This window comes from Micrasema longulum, unplaced genomic scaffold (assembly GCF_059751315.1).
Source record: "Micrasema longulum isolate JH-2025_06_02 unplaced genomic scaffold, ASM5975131v1 h1tg003130l, whole genome shotgun sequence".
Lineage (NCBI taxonomy): Eukaryota > Metazoa > Arthropoda > Insecta > Trichoptera > Brachycentridae > Micrasema > Micrasema longulum.
In genome coordinates, this window is record NW_028280226.1 from 96,440 (window position 1) to 113,546 (window position 17,107).

A 17,107-nucleotide genomic window follows, 5' to 3' on the forward strand; every position below is an offset into this window, starting at 1 on the left:
TACAAAAAAGTGTTAAAAAAACATATTATTCCAACAATCGAGGACATTACGCAGTATACCGCGGACCCAATTTTTCAGGACGATTCTGCGCCGTGCCATAGAGCCCGCACTGTGAGTACAAATATATATATTTTTAAATGCATTTTGTGACCACATGATAAATAATTTATTGTTTTTTTATAGATCAATGAATTCAAGGAGAAAATTGGCTTAAAATCGTTGACGTGGCCCGGGAATAGCCCTGATTTGAACCCGATAGAAAATTTATGGGCGATTATGAAAAAAAAAGTCGGGAAAAAAAAAATCAAAAAACATTGAGGAATTTAAAAAAAACTTAATTCAAGTTTGGGAAGAAGAAATAACATCAGAAATTTTAGATTCGCTTTACGCTTCTCTAAATAATAGAATTTTACATGTTATAAAAAATAAAGGTGAATTCACTAAGTACTAAATATTTTTAAATGTTATAAATATGTTTAAATGTAAAATACTTTAATTTAAAATAAAGCGATAAGAACCTACTTCTTAAATATGAATTAAAAAATAACATGTCTTTTATTATTCCATCACAAACACTCGACCATAAATGAACCGTTATGGGTCTCTAAGGTTCGGGTAATCTGATACCTGATATATAATGGCAATTTCTAAGTACAATTCATGAGTAAGATTTTTTATTTTAACCTTGAAATAACGAGTAGTCATCACATATGTCAAACAATATAAAAAAAACTAATTAAATATCAAGAATAATTCATTATATGTCAATTTTAGTTTTTTTTGAGAACTCGTAAATTTATTTGTCTTGCGGTGTATATCGTGTAATTTTAATAATTTAGAATGTTGCAGAAATACTCATGTCACAAAATTGACTAATTTTGAATAAATAAATAAGATATAGACGTTAAAACATTGGTAAAATGGTGAATGTTACACAGTGTGAAAAGTGGCCACTTAAACCAGCCAATGACAGGTCATAAGCCATGTAAATGAATATACCTCCATATTCCGTTTTCTAATATATTCTGCATTCCTGTTGTAATTTGTTAAGAATATGAGAGTATGATTGGAATTCGCAAGACATGGCGGGTGTGTAAAGAAGTGGAAAATGAAATAATAATAGTAATTTTTTATTTCCTTCATATTTTAAAAAGGATTTTACGTATTTCATGTGGTTTATTGAATTAGATTGTGATCAATGTACAAATGTAATTTTAAATAGTAAACCATGCAAGAGGTCTCGGGTTCGATTCCCGACATGGTTGATATGAAATATTATTTTTAAAAAAAGGTCCTTTTACACTAATATATTTAATAGTCCCTGGACTGGTACCTGAAGCGTAAGACTGATCACCTTACACCTTCATGTAACAAAAATGATCAAGATACGCTGCGATTTGGTGTACAAATGCAGTGCCCTATGCACCATTAGGTACGGAAAGGGAATTATGATGATGATGAAATTCGAATGAATAATGTGGACGCTATGCCCTATAATAAATCAAACTTAATTCATAATATTTTACGCGATTAAGTTTACACATGTCATAATGATTATAAATATTTATGCGAAGTGTTAAGACACTTCATATACGTATTTATATTTAAATGTTAATTAAATAATAAAGTTTATGCAATTATATATCAAAGTCAAATGTCACGAGTAAGTTGTGGTGATATTTGAGACAAAATAAATTGAGATTTTATACTGACGTTTCTTCGTAATTGCATTTTCTTAATATGTCATGATACGAGTGAAGTGATATTCCATCATCTCAGTCACTCCAGTTGGCCCAGATCCAATAGTTATGTTCGGTAATAGGCTGTATGAAGATAAAATCGTAATACAAATAGGAAAAATAATGACCTTAATCTATGAATACGATCAGTACCTATAACACATTCATCCCTTCCACATTCGTGTAGATACTAAGCACTCGAGTGTTTTCCAATACCCCAACAGGTGTTTTGGGAGACTCAAGGTTCATTAAATACTCTTTAATGATCACTTCCTAAATTGTAATCAGTATTCGAAAACCAATGGATAGACGAACTGACAAACTTACGTATAGATCAAGAGCAAAAAGGCATTTTTTCGATAGTGTAATTATTTTACGTACATTCATCAGGGCCCCATATTGAACATGCTCTCGCGGTCCTTTAGTTAAGTTTATTAAAAAAGAATGAGAACATAATTATGTACCCAGCTGAAAACATGAACTAAATAGTGCATCTTTTGAATTTGACAAAGGCATAAATTTTAAAATAAAAAAATAATCCAAATCAGGTGAAGGCGTTGTGGAGTGTTCGAACAAATATTAATTTCGGACTGCACCGATAGTAGATACATATTTTTAATAATACGAGAACTTAAAAATAATAATGATTTAAAATACTTTATAGTTTTATTCCACTTTTATTTATAATTATTTTATAATTTTTTTACCAGTGACCGGGTTTCGTCGTGACCGACATCGTCCCCAGACCAGTCTGACGATGTCGGTCACGACGAAACCCGGTCACTGGTAAAAAAATTATATTATTATAAATGATTTATTTTAAAGCCGAGGATTCAAAGTAACTAAGGGTGGATATATCGCACACTCAGTACACTGCGGGATGTCTAAATTGGCCAATTTGCCGAAGAGCAAAAACAAACTTTAAAAAATTAAGATAGGTGCGTAGGTTTTCACGGTCACTATTATAAATATGTATCTTTTTTAAAAAATATTTTAACAACATTTGGGACTGTGTGAAAAATAAAGAACCACTTATTAAAGCCGAAAGACAAGAACCTCCTGGAAAATTTTATAAGCTGAGCTGCCAAGGATGTGATGAAGTGTACATTGGACAAACGGGCGTACAGCAAGAAAATAATTGATGAACATAAAAAAACGCGTAAACTAGGGCACCCTGAAAAATCCCCGATAGCGGAACACTTTATAGACACAGGATATATTTTCGCCTTCGAATCAAAGATTTTGCATAAACCTAGAAATTACTGTGCACGAATAATAAGAGGCAATCGAAATACACAAAAACCCAAATAATATCAACAAAGACGACCGGCTGAAATCAAACTCAACGTGGTTCCCGGCACTGCACACTACTAAAGTGACACGGAATATGCCTGCTGCCGACTGCAACACAGTACAAATTACTAGTAAATAAACATTTTTTTCCTACACAGTTTACCCTGAAGATGGCTCCTGCAATGGTAGCCGAAGCGTCGGAACGTAATCAACTTACACGGGATCACCCAAAAAAGATACATATTTAAAAAATGATCGCAACTTAATTAATGTACCTATATCGACATTATAATTCCGAGTATTTTTGTAGTATTTGCTTATTTGAATGATAAAATATGAAAAGAACACCGGCATCATAATTACTGCAGTGTTCTTCTCGATATTTTACTCGATCGACTTCAAAGAATACTGAAGTTTGTGGTATATCTCGCTCGAAAAAAATCGTAGATACTTCAGTGTTCTTCTAAGAGAAAAAGTGGTAAAACATTATCAGCCAAATTTAGACTTATGACAGCGCACTTCTGGGAGAGCGATATATTATTTTATAAACTGACTAAGAAAGATTTTTAATGCTTAAAAGGGTGTTTAGATCAGACCAGATGATGAGATCTGAAAAAAGGTCTGTTCGTTTCGTCGCTGGCTTCGCGTATTCGCAAGAACAAGGAAACGTTTTGCGATTTCTAGAGATTGACCAATCGCCATCAGCCCAATGTTACGGATGATATAAGACACAAGTTGGTGTAGGCAGTTACTAGTTACGACCCCGCTAATAGTTATGCAATGGTTACGACGGCGACGTTACGAGTTACTAGTTACGAGTGGGAAAAGCTAGGGAAATGAGATGCAGCAGACCAGGCGCTGGGCGCTAGGCGGGGAGTGTGTACTGCGGAGCACGGCGTCGATAGTAAATGAGGCCAAGTTTTTGCAATGACCCACATAGGTGCGCGCTAGCGACGGCGCAAGCAGCATCAATCTGATACAATACATACACATCATTTTTATACCACACTACAAAGAAAAACACCGTATAAATCCGCGCTTAAAACTTTTCATATTGATTTACAACATGAATCACGATATAAATAAATAAAAATGCTAACACAAAACATACGTAAAATATTCAATTTTATTGCAACTATATATTCAATAACTACATGTTGAAAATGGCCCTCAAAATTAAATACGTATTTGGATAAGAAAGCAGATCTTTCTTTTTTAATTAAATAAAAAAAATATATGATTATGATAAAATTATAAATAAGCTTATCAATGAAACTTCTTGGTTACGCTCAGTTTGATTTTATTATTTACTACCAAAATAATATAATTAACACAAAATTAACTATCAAAATGAATAACTTCATTCCATAAACAAATGTATTATCTAAGTACGCATCTTAAAATATTTAGTCATTCATTTATAGGTATGTAAACTTCCCTGTCAAAAAATCTAAGTATTGTGCTAACTTTATCTGTTAAAATGTGTATTTCCCACTCTGTTGTATTTCGCCATGTGTTCTTTTCCAGCCTTTTAAATAATAAAAGCTTAATTTCAATTTCGGTCCAAAAACTCCCAAAAATGAACTGTTTAGCAAACTAGTTGTAAATATTTATGTTTTCTGTCCCCTGTTAAAATACGTATTTGATCTGATCTCCAAAATATGTTACGAATAGTATAAAAGCTGTAAACGTTGTAAACAATTCACCAGTCTTGAAGATGCCTACTTAGGCGAAAGCGCTCGTTGGTCAAAATAATAAAAATTAAAACTAAACCATGAAGTTTCATTAATAAGTTAATTTATAATTTTATCATAATCATTAACTATGGAGTTTTATCATGAAATATCAACAAAAAACATCAATATTATTTTTTAAAATACATAACTTTGAATGGTTTATAATAAACTACATCCATTACTTTTAGAGGATGGCATTTTATAATTTCATTGATTAATTTCACTATTATTTGTTTCAGGTCCCGATTGGTAGGAATTTCCTGAGTTCAGACAGGACCTGTTTCGTTACGTCTGTTTTTTCATTGGATGATGCTAAAACAAGAAAAATCAACACTAATAATAATAAAAATATGTATAATATAATGATAATGAAATCTATCATAAGAATATACATACATTAATCACCACGATATTTCCCTTACAAGCACTTAATGGCACATAGGACACTGAATTGGTTATCCGATCGCAGCGATTCTCGATCATTTACAACAAGGAAGGAAAGATCAGTCTTTCAAGGCAAGATCACACTTCCATACCATTAGGATTGAATAGCGCTTTAGTATGTACTATATAAGAAAAAAAACCACCGAAGATTTAGCTCTCAATATTGCATTGCAATTGTCTAAAAGATAGGTGGACGGATTTATTAAAACTATATAATCGTTCATTTTAGAATATTAAAAAAATATATACTATTACGGAGCTAAAAGACAAACATATAAGATAACCTGAACTGATTATGAAGGGAATTGATAGAAAAATGAGTGGGAAATCGATGTATCTACAACGGGGTTACGAATGATGAAAAAAATCATGCTGATTTGAGATACGAAATGACATTCAATCTTGTGCGGCTATAATGTCTACATATGATATATGATATATAATACAAGACGTTATATTTACCTATTCATAAATAATAAAATCGTATTTTGTATATGATCATTTTTATAAATTATGAAAAATATATTATTAAACAGCATATAAAACACATGTTAAATTTTTGTTTTTAAATATCTGTATTTCAAAATATGCATATTGTCTTTTGCTTAATGTAATACTACGTTAGAGCACCGTTTGCAGATGGATTTTTTAGCAGTCTTTAAAGTTAAGAAATGGTAAATAAGATGGTTTGGTCATGCTGGACGAATGGATTACGAAATAATGGTAATATGGCGAGAATGAATGGTAATGCAGGACGAGGACGATCGAGAAAGATGTGGCATGATTAGACAAACCGAAATCTCGAGTCCGGTCGTGTCAAAAGCAGAGACAATCGAAGGACATGTACAAGATCTAGTTTCTGGTGTACAAAAATCACTGAACAGAAAAAGTCTCCAAAACAACTCTGGCGAAGCCTTCAATCTGTTCGTGGTGACTGTATAGCAGAGACATCTAACACAAGCGCTACTGCCACTGATTTTGCCGATTTTTTTACAAATAAAGTCGAAAAAATCAGACTGGCGTGTAGTTCAGCGAAAAAACCTGTAATTTTAGATAATGCCCTTCAAAAATTCAGTAAATTTGAACCAACGTCTATAAATGAGGTTAAAAAAATTGTTGCGGCATTACCCAACAAACAATGTATATTAGATCCGATGCCAACATGGCTTTTGAAAAAATGCATTAACGTATTAGCTCCATTTTTAACAGATTTATTTAATACATCCATGGAGCGCAGCATTGTTCCGAGAGCCATAAAAAAAGCAAATGTAACTCCACTTTTAAAAAATTCCCAACTAGATGTGGAAGATCTTTCCAGTTTTCGCCCTATTTCAAATCTTCCCATCGTATCAAAAATACTAGAAAAAATAGTTTCTCACAGGCTCGTTAACTATATCGAGCGGAATTCTTTATTTTCGGTAAGGCAATCGGCATACCGACGTTTTCATTCCACGGAGACGGGAGTGATAAGAGTACTGTCTGACATTATAACGTCGGTGGACTCTGGTAATCTGGTGTTGATGGCTCTTCTGGACATGAGTGCTGCATTTGATACTGTAGACCATAATATTTTGCTTGAACGTCTGGAGAAAACTTATGGTATCCGTGATCAGGCACATATATGGTTCAGTTCATATCTTAATAAAAGAGAATATGCAGTCGTGTTCCAGGGTAAAAGCTCAACCAACTTTCGGGTGTCTACAGGAGTGCCTCAAGGGTCAGTACTCGGACCACTTCTCTATCTCCTTTACACTAAAGATATAGAGAACATTATCAAAGAATGTGGATTGTGGTCGCACTGCTATGCAGATGATACGCAGATTTATTTTTATTGCAAACCAGGCGAGAGAAGTGTGCTTGTCAATTTAATTGATGGATGCATCAAGAAAATAGGAAACTGGATGGCTGAAAACAGACTAACATTAAACCCATCAAAAACTGAACAACTGTGGGTGGCTTCAGCCAGACGACAGAATTTGATCCAGGATACGGCTCTACCCAATGTAGGGAGTGCCGTTTTACCCACCGTTAAACTACTGGGAGTTTTACTCAATTCTGACCTATCTCTTGACGCTCAAATTAGTAGAACGATAAGTTCATGCTTCTACCAGCTGAGACAAATTAAATGCATACGCAAAAATTTGCCGGTTGATGCCGCCCGTCAATTAATAAATGCGTTTGTAGTGTCTAGAGTCGATTATTGTAATGGTATCTATGCAGGTCTACCAATGAACAAAATGACTCGCCTACAATCTGTATTGAATGCCGCAGCGAGACTTATTTTCGGAATCTCTAAGTTCAGTCATATCACTCCACTACTTCGGGAACTACACTGGCTACGTTTTCCACAGAGGGTCGAATACAAACTCTGTTGGCTTATGTATAAGTCACTGCACAACTCGGCTCCGGAATATCTAAGGGAACTATGCATTCCAGATGAACTAGCTGACAGGCGTCTCACGCTTAGATCAGCTACGTCTACGGCGAGAGGAAAAGTTATTATACCTCTACGCAAACAGCGCACTAAATTTGGTGAGCGCGCATTTGCGGTCGCAGGCCCTATGGCATGGAATGCTCTCCCAGCAGAGGTGCGAGGCTGTGAAAGTGAAGTGATGTTTCGGAAAAAACTTAAAACCCACTTGTTCTCTAAATCATTTGAATAAATCCGTAGCACGTGACAACAAAATAAATTATTTTAATCAAATTACAAACTTAAAGCTTCAATTAAATTAACTTAACAGTAGAATCACCATGTAAAGCGCCCTTGAGGTATTTTATTACGAAAATGGCGCTATATAAATTATCCACAATAAATTGTGGAAGAAGCAAGGAACGTGTGCCATGAAAGACGCGTGGGGCATTCCATCCTCTGCCAACCAATACAGGAAAATGGCGTGATGGTACCTAGTTGTGATTAATTAGAAATTGCTATTTTTTTTAAATATGTGTATCTCTCGAACCCTTATTTATCTACAGAAATTTTGAGAGATTTAATGATAAAATTTTCTGCATAAATTGATGGGACAGAAATAATAAAAAACCTACAGTAGTGGATGCTATTATCTACCTGAGCAAATTTATTAAACTCCTCAGATGTTTTACATATTTATGTCTGATGGTGATATTTAATGCATTAGTTATGAAGATGGTTTTACGGCGACATACAACACAGAATTCTTCGCAAGAAAGCTGAATGCATAGAAAATAATGGGTCCAAATTTCTTAACTTCTATACCTGGACATTTTTTGCGAGCGGCACAACCAATCCATGCATACATTTGTAAGAAACCCTAACTGTATATGATGATAAACACGCTTTTGGAAAACACAGAAACTCAACACTGATAGTTAAAATTATACACCTTCATAAATTCGGAACGGATTTTAATAATTTGCACACCTTAGGTTCAGATATTGGTTACAGTTAAAGCAGGACGTGTAGGCAGTGGCAGACAATGAATGTTCACTAATTAATATAACGTCACTTCATGAAAAAAAGCAACGGTACTCAACTTTCGCCATAATCGCGAGAAAATAATTTGGGAAACATTAATATGTTCATATTAATATTATCATTCAACATATTTTTAATAGCCGTGAGCGCGGAATTACTCATACAACCCACAAAGACCGGATTCTCGAAAACGGTAAACCTTTCATTAGTTAAGAATTAAACAAGAACATTCATAAAATTATAATCAAATCTAGTATAATCGAAGTGAATTTAAAATTAACACTAAAATCTAAACTGAAAAGTCAGAATAACAGCTAAAGATTTACAGAAAATGACGTATGACCGACGGCATGACGCATCATTAGACAGAATGTGAGTGTTCGCAGACACAGCGTGTGAGAATCACCGTGAAATCGCTAGAGAATAAGCATTTCTCGTAAATCTTCATGTTCGTAATACAATTCTACTTACCCCTTAAAGCAGGAATAACTTAACACACTTAAAATTATATAGTAAATCAAATACGATTAAAAAATATACAACTTACAGGCCGATGCTTGCTGTTAGAGAAGCTTTTCGCGACTGCTCGGCGGAGCTCAGTCGAACTCCGTTCTGCTACCGCTGTACGAGAGTCAAATGTAGTATTTTATTTAAATTATTTTGTTTTAAAATTCAAAAACACAGGAAAAAAATATTTTATTCTTTCAATGATGATTCAATATGTAAATTTATAAATGTTAGTTTAACACGGCCACGGTAAAGTGAAATAAAAATTACTGTTAAAAGTCAAACACTGAACGCGAGTTAATGCAGTGACAACTAGCGCCATATAGCGGTAGTCGGTAGAAACTTAAAGTGATCCATAATTTAAACCATATTTCACAAATAAGCGCAGCAGATACCTACCCACCAAAATACATTTTAAAATTGATATTTTGTTTCCTAATACTTTTTATTTTCCACTGATTTTTATATATTTTTAGTAACATAACACCATATATGGACATTACAAGGATAACTCAGAATAGGTGCCCGAATCATGCAACGTTTCAATACTATTTTTTTTTTCCTTTGTATTATTATTATATTATTACCTACATCTATTATATTATTTACAATTAAAAATATTTTTCAATGATACTGGTAATTTTTAGAAGGGAGTTGCATTTACTATTTATCTTGCTTATTATATACAAGGTGCATATTTCTTATATTTTCTCTTTGAGTGTCAGGAAAGATATTATATAGTGGGCGAATCAGGGGCTCCTCTGCATTTGCTCTTATGAAGAGGAAACCACTTAAATAGTCATCAACAGGCTTCTGTTCCACTTGAAGAGTGTTCGGAATTTTGTGTCCTACTTTGGTTTATTTTACCAATATCCTGCACTAACTTTACCACTTAAGATACTATCTTTTATGTGAGTTCTTTATGAAGTATCACCAATCCAATGTCGCATAGGTCTTCGCCTAAACTTCTGCATCGTGCCTCCAGCTGTTGTCTCTGAAAGCTGAAAAAGGGGCAATGCATCAACAGGAGAGGTGTTTCATCATCACAAGGGCAGCTGTCAATCTTGGAGATCTTGAAGCGATGTAGGTGCTCATGAACCCATCGTAACCTGTGAGGATTTTGATTAGCTCAAAACTGGCTTTCTGCGTTCTCCCGAAATCAGAGGAATGGTAAATGGTAGGGAAAAACATTTAAGTAATTTGTCCGGTAGTTTCAGAGTTGAAGGGTCCTGCTTCTTATTTTCCTTATTTTTAAGTTAGGTAAAAGCATATTTTTAGTAGCTCAACCTCTTCCAACTGGACAGTTTAGAAACGGCTCAGAAAGTATCTCAGAAAATGACTCATTACTACACAGAGGTAAGAGGGGTTTAAGGTACTGCCTATACTGTATTTTTTGTGTTTTGGGCGGATTAGGTATATAATTCTGTGCGTGAAATAGAACCAGAATTCTGGGATGAGTACTTTGGACTCAAGGCTACTCCCAGGAAAAAAAAATGAATAAGTAAATCGAGTGGAGATAAGTTTGCCTCATAGTATAGTGGCTAGCGCGTTCGCCAACCATGCTTGATACTCCCTGGTTTGATTCCTTGGAAGGTCGGCATAAAACGTTGATTGAAAAGGTGAATCAACAGTGCGGTATTTTATGTTCCTGTACTGGCACTTGAAGTGTAAAGTAGACCACCTTACCTTTATGTAACAGATGATCGATATACACTGCATTTAGTGTATGAAAATGATAATATTGTGGGGTAAATTATACAATTAACTTCAAAATCAGCATTTGTGAGTTACCCACTAAAAAATGATTTTTTTTATCCTCCTCCATGAATGCTACAAAGAGACAAGTCATGGATTCAAATCATCATAATATGACCTTAGTAAACCACAACTTGCTTATTCGTAGCATTAATGGGAGAAGATAAAAAAAGGGTTTTTGGTGGGTAACTCACAAATGCTGATTTTGAAGTTACTTAGCTGTAGTAATTACCCCACGATATTATATTGTTAAGCTTTTTGGCGATTATTTATAATAAATGTAAGACCGGAAATAATAGGAAGGGAAAATAATATAATGACAAAACAAGTGAAATAATAAATAAAAAAATTGACTTCCTCCTTTTCACACGTTTTTCCAGTCCAAAATCTTGTATTTCTAAATTAAAAATTATGTTAAATTTGGTAAGGTATCTAAAATAAATCACTTTTATTGGATTTTATTCTAATTTTATTTTTTTTAAATATATTTATTTATTAACGGACATTGTCCATGTATACAATTTATAAGGTTTAAATATTACAATAAAAGAATAGTTTAAAACATTAAAAAAAAAAAAGGAAAGAAGCATTGACAAACATAAGGGACATCGAGACAAGATCTGGACTATTTATTTCGTGCTCGTTTAAATCGTTGTAAACTAAAACCAAAAAAGATATGTGATAATATGTGACGCATTTCGTCTTGTTAGGACATTATCAAACTTATAATGCCCTAACAAGACGAAAACTGATAATTTTCTAATAAGACAAAACGCATCTAATTTTTAAAATATTTTTTAAAGTAGCATTTAAGTTTGTGAGTGAAAATTCTTGATGGAAGTTAATTGTACATTTACAAATTTGTGGATTGAAGTATCACTCGTCTTTTATTTATATAATAAAAAATAAAAAAGAATTAAATCCAATAAAAGTGTTTTATTTTGGATAACTTACCAAATTTTAATATGGAATTCTACCAATGCATACAAAATAAATCAAAATTATATGACCAGAGTTATATTAAATTTGGTTGATCGATTTTAAATACTTAGTAATATCACAGGCTTATTTATAGTTTTTACATGGGGGGTGTTATGGAGAAATATTGAATGCCTCTATGAGAATCTAGTGTTATTAGGTAAAGGTCAAAAATTCAAAGTAGTTACCTATGGTCAAAATTCATTACATCTCGATGGGAGTTTGAACCCCCAAAACCCTTCCCTTATATACGTTGTTGAGTAATATGTTTATCCGGAATTAACTTCACATACTAATTATAAAATACCAACCTGGCCCGGCGCCAACTAAAATATTTTTCAGTGCAGAATATTCCAAAAGTAATAGGTAATAATAAAAGATATGTTCAGCCGTCTGACGGGGCTCCCCACAAGTTCATCCAGGGTCTCTCACTATTGCGAGGTCATGTAGTTTAGTCCTGAACTCGCCATGTCCAGATAACATCTGGATACGGATATCTAGGTTCACTCTCCTAGTCCTAGGCGTAGTCTTCCTCTTATGTCTAAGAAAAATGTATAAACCAGAGCTGCACCCCACCTACTTTACCACTCGCCAATAGGATTTTTCGTTAATTGTTTTTATTAGAGGTTTTAATCTACTACCCTCTTGGTGTTGAACACTGATGTCAAAATATGAAACGAACTCACCTTTTTCTGCAACAGATTCCATTACCTCTAGGCCTGCTAGAAGTTCCCCGGCCAAGAAAGGTAAGGTGGCTGTGGGCATAGTTCTATAAGCACCCGTGAGTGCAATTAGAAGCATTCTCTACTTGCTCAGGAGGGTCCTGCAGATGCCACTAAAAGATGTACGATAAGCCCAAACTCGAGCAGCATATGTTAGTTAAGTAACGTATGTTCCTCGGTATATTAATCGGACTCCATTATTTTTTTCCCCCGGTAGCTTTGTTCAGCCGGTGTATTTTCATAAAAAAACAAGGACGCCTTTGATGAGTCAAAAATGATCCCTTAGTATCCAGGAAGACACACAAATACCTCACATCTTGAAAAAACCATATACCCCACCCACCCATCCTGATGGTGGGTTTTCTTCCTCTGTCAGAGATACCTTTCACCGTGAGTCCCAAAGTCTTTTGCATTGAGAATGTAAATCTATTCTTACTTTACAATTCAAAATCTAAAATTAGTTTTAGTGCCTCATATCCAGCATCGTAGCTAGGGTCTGTCCAGGTGGGCGGCTACCAGGGGCACACTTTGAAGACCCACAGCCTTTGTTAAGTAAGTAAATAAGTCCAGGGGGGTGCAAAATTTAAATCTTGCCAGGTGCGCTCATGACCCTAGCTATAACGTTGCTCACACCCCCTTCTACTACCTTCTGAAGGAAAAGAAGAACGTCATCTGCATAGGCCACGCAAGAAAAGGTAAACGCAGTAAGTTATCAAATAGTGTATTAGAAGATAGAACCCTGTGGACAACCCATGGCATCGTCAAATGCACCCGAGATATAGAGGAGTATCTTAAAGACAAATCTCGCTCGGCAATCATCTCTCCACTTGCTGGCGCGGAGTATGCAGTACTCCGCGGGCCAGGCCCTAGTAAAACTATACTGCTTTGAAGAGAGAGCTGAGAGCCAGCCTTCTAGCTTATTTCTAATTAGATATCCGAGAACTTTACAAAGAGCTAGGAGGAATGTTATTGGCCAGTAAGCGTAGAGAACACATTCCTTTTTATCATTATTACCCTTCAGGATGATTCACCGCAAACCTTCTTTCCAAACTTTTGGGAAAACCCCTGATTTTAGACAGAGGCTCATTAGAGTTGTAAATCAAAAAGACAAAGTAACATAAGTTTCTCATTATTTCCCCATTAACTCTGTCAATACCAGGTGTGAATGGGCCTCATTATTGAATATGATTTACCATCCAAAACTTACCTCGAACTGAACACTTATTTTGATAGTAAAGTTTAATGATTTTTACGCGTTGCTCAACACTAACTTTCCATGATGATACGCCCAACATTAATTATAAAAACTTCTAAATTTGACAACTGTACCTCCACCACCATGGCCGCTGTACACTGTTAAATTCCAAGTGCCCCTATTGGAAAACTCTATAGAACTATTAAGTATTAGTCGCTCCCACCCATGAATACAGGGGCCACCTTGTAGGCACCAAATTTCAAATGAAATGAATCACCAATGTCTTGGTTTATTGCCCAGAGTATGAAGTCTGTAGATTGATTGCATCCAACATTGGATTATCAATGAGGTATTACTGCAAATTCCTCATAGTTCTAGATTTGCACATGAATGTGTAGAGGATTTAGGCATAACGTCGCTTGCATTGCTGTGTTGGAGTAGAGCACATTGCTCTAGTGGCAATGCTACAGGCCATTCTTTGTAGGCTGGATAATGCACCGTTGCATACCTTTTGTTGGGCTTTTTTGTGCCAAGCTATACATCCATAGGTGACTACAGGTCTTACCATGGCTGTATATATCGAAAGTGCAGCCTTTGGTTTTAGGTCCCATTTTTTACCCACCATGCGGCAGCCAGTGCCCAGTATGATTTTGGCCTTTCTGATCACATGTTGTATGTGTAAATTCCAAGTTAGTCTTTAATACAAGATTATTCCCAGATATTTGACATCCTTGGAAATGTTTAGTCTTATAAAAAAAGAGTAGGGGGCTTAAGAGCAGCTATTTTCCTCTTCTTGGTGAAAACGACTATAATTGTTTTGCTGGCATTGAAAGAAAGTTTTGTCTTTTTACACCAGCTCTCAATCTTTTTCAAGGCCATCTGCATGCGACTTGATATGGTACTCGGGCATTTACCCACAATCGAGACCACCAAGTCATCTGCATATCACTGAGTCATAAATTGTGCATCATTGAGCTCACCCAATAGATCGTCAACCACAATCGATCATTCAAGTGGCGATAGAACACCTCCTTAAGGACAGCCCCTTGTTAGCGATACCTCTATGGTGGCATCAAGAAGTGTCGTCTTGATATCATTGACTCAATCCATTTTACAGTGGTCAGATTAACGCCATGTTTCGTCATTCCATTAGTAATGACTACAATTGAGGTGATATCAAAAGCTCCGTCAATCTCCAGAAAGGCACAAAGGGCAATTTCTTTGTCATCTAGTGCCTTCTCTACTCTTGTCAATTAATACAAGTAGTGCAGTCTCTGTGGACTTGCCTTTTTGATAGGTATGTTGATTAACACGAAGAGGTGCCACTTGGCTGAGTGGTCTCTGTCAAGTATTATAAACCACCTTCTCCATTTCTTTAAGAAGGAAAGAGGTGAGACTAATTGGTCTGTAGGACTTAGGCTGTGACTTGTCTCTATCTCCAGACTTGGGGATGAAGGCTACCCGGACTTTGGTTCAGCTGTTTGGTATATAGCTACATGCATAACTAGCCCTAAAAAGTTTTACTAGTATAGGTAGGATGACATCTAATCCCTGATGTAGGAAAGATGCAATGCTCTCCCCCAGTTTTGAATGGCATAAAGTTGCTGATTGCCAGTGGGCACTTGAGATGTTCAAAAGACAAGATGCCCTTCTCCAGTCCTTGATTGCCGGTCTTTCAAAGTTCCTCGGCTGGATAAGGTGGCTCTCTCTTTTGTCAGTCGTTACCGAACTGGGAAATTGAAGCTGGGCCATGAGCCTCATCGTTTCCTCTGCGATTTCAGTAAATGTTCCATCAAGTCTTTTAAGTAGTCCCAGATGTGATGGAGAAGTTTTCGAGAGCATCCGGTGAATCTTTGAAATTTGGTTGGCTCCATTGATTTCATGGCAGAAATTCTTCAAAGATGCTCTCTTTGCTTTCCTTAGTTCTCGATTGAATTCAGTAACGGCTTTTCCGTATTAATCCCAGTTTTGGTCTCTTTTAGCTCTATTGAATTGCATTCGAGCTGTTCTCTTAAGACATTCTAGTTTGCGGTTTCACCAGGTAACCTTGTGATATGTCTTAGTAGTTTTCAAGAGGCAGTTACCATGGTATGCAATGAAAACACTAAGTTCAAGGTCCCTCGCTTACAGTTTTAATTGGTCAATTGATCGGATAGCTTTGCATATTGTAGCCGTGTTTGACTTCAGCTGGTCTCGGTATCCGTTTCAGTCAGTTGCCTTAGGGTTATGATATAATTCAACTAGTCTGCTACATTCCAGATCTATGTCACAGCGTATATGTCTGTGATCAGACACAGAAACGCCATTGGAGAAATGCCAGTTGTGAATACGATTCGCGAGTTGGTTTGTACATATAGTTATATCTGAGACCTCCTGACGGGCTATAGTAACAAAGGTTGGTTTATTTCCAATGTTAAGCATCTGAAAGTTGTTAATCAGAAGAAATTCGTATAACGACTTACCTCGGCGATTGGTGTCTGTACTGCTCCATGTGGTGCGGTGAGAGTTGCTGTCCCAGCTAAGCAGCAACCGTGCATTATGGTCCTAGCAGTACTCCACCGGAGTTGCCAATTGGCGCCTCGGTTCCTGCTCCTCTCCTGACATGTATGCAGAACAGATAATGGTTTTTGCATTTCTGTTACCTGGTAGGGCGATGTAGGCCGCAACCAGGTCGTCAGTGCACATGCCTGAAATAGTCTAGAAATTATGATTCTTTATTTCTATGCAGGCTCTGGGTCTACTTCCACAAGTATTGTAAATTACCTGTAGAATAAAGACCCATGACCGTGTTGTTGTTAATCCACGGTTCTTGGATCAAGGCTATGTTAAGCTTCTCCTCTTGAAATTTACAGCATACCACTGCGATAGGTGCCTTGGCATGTTGGAGGTTGGCTTGCAGCACTTTGATCATATTTTGAGTATTGGATTTGGAGGGATTTAAGATTTAAGAAATTAGGTAAATCTGGATCCATTTTAAAATCGATCCATAAAAATCCAACTTGTATAACTTGTCGATCATGATTATACGGTTCATATTATCTAATGCTTTAGAGTCTGTATACACCAAATCTACTAATTTATGAAAATTAAAAGAGTTCATAATAACATTTTCATATACAATAAGATTGGTCAGTGCTGATCAGGAGGGCATGAATGTTATAGTGTGTAAAGTGGCCATTTAAACCAGTCAATGACAGGACATAAGTCATGTAAATGTCTAGACTTCCACATTCTCTTCTCAATAATGTTTTCCCATTCAATAGGTAAAGATATAAAACACATTA

At 35.7% G+C, this 17,107-nt stretch overlaps 1 protein-coding gene across 1 annotated transcript in view; it reads right to left on the minus strand.

Annotated features, from left to right (window-relative positions):
* The window catches only part of NAT1 (N-acetyltransferase 1), a 41,738-nt gene extending 32,488 nt beyond the window's left edge, over positions 1 to 9,250 (minus strand). Inside the window, exon 1 of the mRNA XM_088241870.1 lies at positions 9,214 to 9,250. The gene's annotated coding sequence lies outside the window, so the exon portion shown is untranslated. The remainder of the gene's footprint in view (positions 1 to 9,213) is intronic.
* Positions 9,251 to 17,107: the final 7,857 nt, after the last annotated feature.